This window comes from Lissotriton vulgaris, chromosome 9, assembly GCF_964263255.1.
Source record: "Lissotriton vulgaris chromosome 9, aLisVul1.2, whole genome shotgun sequence".
Lineage (NCBI taxonomy): Eukaryota > Metazoa > Chordata > Amphibia > Caudata > Salamandridae > Lissotriton > Lissotriton vulgaris.
This window is the reverse complement of record NC_141697.1, coordinates 634,549,654-634,553,783: the sequence shown is the minus strand read 5'-3', so window position 1 is coordinate 634,553,783 and position 4,130 is coordinate 634,549,654.

The following is a 4,130-nucleotide window of genomic DNA, read 5'->3' as shown; positions in this document are numbered from 1 at the left end:
AAGTGGTATAAAAATAATTAAGGAAGTCTCACGATTGATGTGTGTGATCCTCACATCATGGGTCTCAGGAGGGCGGTGGTGACGAAATTGGCACACCCTAGAGCAAAAATAAAGGAAGGGGAGTATTAAACGAAGTAGTGCTGAAGGCACTTAGTACTTAGCTCAGTGTCTAAACTCGTAATCACGCCCGCGCCGCCAGGCACCCACTTGGTACTTGAGTGTCTCCCTCAATGACCGGACCCCGATGGTAAAGGGTTCGTTTGTCCGCCGTGTTTTATAAAGAAAAAACCGGGCGGTGAGGAGCGTCTTCGAGGTTGGTGGGGGTGTGGCCGTACGCGTCACAACGTGTCGACGGGCCCCACAGCCAATCCCAGGGCACATTCAAGGTGAGGGAAAACGTGCTGGGAAAAGAAAGCTAGACTGTTGACTGAACTGTCAATGAAGTTGACTGAAAAAACATTTAGAGGACCGGTTCTCCATGATGGTATCTTCAAACAAAAGAATTACATAGACCAAGCTGGCAGAGGAAACAAAGGCATTTAGCCAGAACCGGTGTTAATAATGATGATAGGACCGGGTAAAAAAGGCTGCTCGCTAAAAAGTGGCCATTGAAGATCAAAGAATTTAGACAGACCGAGATGTTATGGCTGTCTACTGTCACATGATGTTTTTACAAAATTCAGATTTTATCATTCAGCGACCACAAAAAGTTGAAAAGAATTTGAAAAAATGTATGAAATGAAAAGATTCAATTAAGATATGAGCTGCTGGAGTAGGTCTGGTATAAAAAGGGGGGGGAGGGACCCATATCATGACAAGAGATACAGTTCAGAGCAATGTGCTTGTAATCGGGCAAATGTCACTGGATAGTCAGTGTCTGAGGACTGTGCCCCAAGGGATATCGTCATTCAAGTGCCACAACTTAAAGAAAACAAAAGGACATTTGAAGAATCAGAAAGCACAGTGCCAGCTAAAAGATTCAGAAAAGGCGAAAAATGGCATGGTGGTGTCTCTTAACACTAAAATATCACCTAGTCACAATAGATGAAGAACCTGAACAGGTAGACGAAGTGACAAGTCAAACTGAACCATCTACAAGTAATCAAAGAAGGAGAAGTCCACGCCTGAAAAAGCTGAATAATAAATTCAAAGGCCCCAAGTGGACGTATATCATCCTTGAAGATTTCGAAAATCTAGAGATCAGTGATGAAAGTGATGTAGAATTGATTGCTGATCAAGATATTGAAGAAGAGAGACCAACTTGAGATAATTCACAGGTGTATTCTGTGTAATGTCTCAGAGAGATGGGTTAAACCTCCTTAGTCCGAAAGGCTGATAAGAGAGTAACTGGAAAATCGAAAAGAAGTTGTATAAAGACATGCTGTAGAATATGCATATGTAGTGTATTTAGAGTTCTTGTAGTATGGCTAGGACTAACAAAGGCAATACCGTACTTGATGGCTGCTAAGCAAAATGACACTAGTATACACGGAAAGATAGCGCACCACAAACAAGATAGAGTAGATTTAGAAGCACCAGATGAGCTAGAATTACATCACTTTAGAAATAGAAACAAAACTGAATTGAATGTATTTGCTAGTCTATTAGTACATTATATAGAGACTATGCAGATTAGTGATTGTTATGTCTGTATGAAACTACCTACTTCTGTAGCTGAAGGTATTACCTACCATCATTTACCCCTGACCTATGGTATTTCCTGTAGCATATTAACTAGTTTGTTCTATAGAACTAGAAGATTACAGTATTATTATTCAAACCTAGATGTTATTTTCTCTGAGATTCCTATACGTAGAAGAATGAATCCTGTCCTTAGTGCAAAAGATGCCCAGTTCTTAGGTGAATTTTTCCTAACAATGAAAGAAAGAGATATAGCTAATGCACACAAAGATAATCTAACCTGTAGTTTACACAAAGAAGAAAAGGTATTTTTGAACTAAGTAAAGAAAAGGAGGCTGGATTTCCATAGAAAGGCCACTGAAACAAAACCCAAGATATCCAAATGGGCTGAAAGGGAGGAATATATGGCAACTGGCAAACCTATGTCTTTGGACTTTGAAAAGATGCGGAAAATCTGTCTCCATAGAAAGAAAACTGAGTATACCAATGTATGCATCGGTTCCAGTGAATGTGAACACAATTTCCTCATAATTGGGGGTTGGGGTTTCAAAAATGGGAGTGAACCAGTTTTTCCTGGAATTTATTACATTTATGGGAACAAATCTTATTTTAAGCTGCCTGATCATTGGTATGGGAGTAGCTATTTTGGAATAGTATTCCCGAAAGTATACCATGTAAAAAGAATCACTGGAAGCAATGAACACGAAAATTAACTAACCCATTATAAGAGAGCTAATTTTGCAGAAATTGTAGGTGATATATTTAGTGCATTAATACCTTCAGTAGGAGTGGTTCTGAATACACAAAGAATTTGCAAATTATCTACACTGGTGGATCGCTTATCGACTGACACTGCTGGAGGATTCTTATTGATTCTTATTGATCAATACCAAATTGGTTGCTATCAGATCAATGGTTTTACAAAATCGACAAAATCGACTTGCTCTTGATATATTATTAGCAAATGAGGGCGGAGTCTGTAGAATGTTCTCTGTAGAATGTTGAAAGCGCAACATTGTTGCACTTACATACCGGATAAAAGTGTTGAAATTGGAAAGTTTGTAAGGAACATTACTCATTTGGAAGAAGAACTGAAACCACTGGAAATTGATAGTGCATGAAGGAGACATACTGATGGTCTCTCCTCTATTGGTACCTAGATTTCGAATGTAGGTAGAAGTATTGTAGGTAAAGTACTGATGCCAATAATGGGAATATCACTAATAATATTGGTTATAATGATTTGGTGCAAATGTTGCAGAAATAGAAAAAGGTACACTATTAATGAGGAAACAAAGAAAAGAAAATTTGATGAAATTCAAATGGAAGAGTTAAAGGGAGACCTATATAAGAGAATGAAAGTTTATCAGACTAATGGTAAAAATAAAACTCCCCAAGTAATTGAATACATTGAATTGGGAGAGTGTTTAAGTTGGCATCTGGTTCCTTAATTTGTGATGATATAAAATATCATCAAAGAGGGGATTGATGGAGCAAGGTTTCACATATACAGAAACTAGCTTGTACTCAGCCCTCTCTAAATAACAGTAATACAATAATCAATACGTTTTGTTTACTAATATTTGCACAAACATGACATTTCTAGTATATAGGGGAAGCTCGCCTATGGGCTTTTACTAACATTAACTCGAGTGAATTAAAATGGGTGCCGTAATGCGGGAACTGTACTGCGCATGCGTCTGCCACACTCACATGGTATGACGTACCTTTACGCTTGGTTGGAATTTCTCGCTTCTGCGCACTAATGCCAGAAATTTGCTGCTCTATGTTTCACATGCTAACGCTGTGCTGCTACTTGTACAAACACTTATTCGTTCTGCCTAAACATTAACGCACAAGTTAAAATTAAGTAATGGGATTAGAGTAGAGATAGGGGGTATACAGTGCACTCATTTAATTTTGTATTCTAATATGTTTCCATATGTTTCTTTTAACTTTGCTACTAGCTTGTACTTTGGGCCTGACTATTGTTCCGTCCTCCATCTTGGATGATGCTGCATTGAACGATTGCCAACACCCTTTTTACCCACGATGTTCCTGGGAACCTGCTTAACTGACCTCTGAAGAGGAAGCAAGTAGACTCAAATAAATACAATGTATATGATTTGTATGCCAATGTCATTGGGCGGAATAAAATCATGGGAAAGTAAATTGTCGGCGGAGATTCAATCAATATGAATGAAACTGAAATTACATCACCTTAGCATGGTGTGATGACCTCTCCTCGTCTTTCCAACCAATCACTGAAGGGCAACACATAGATTTGCAACATTTAGGGGTGGTACATTGCCCACAAAATAGTAAAACTAAGGTAGGTTTAGATAGAGAAATTGCCCGACTTGTCCGAATAGCTGACCTGTCACTGACCCAACACACTCAATAGGCGATCGAGAACAGAGGTGCTGGCAGGGCACTCTGTCAGAAGAATCGCTTACCTAGTCAGGGTACTAATTGCCGTTTCCTAGAGA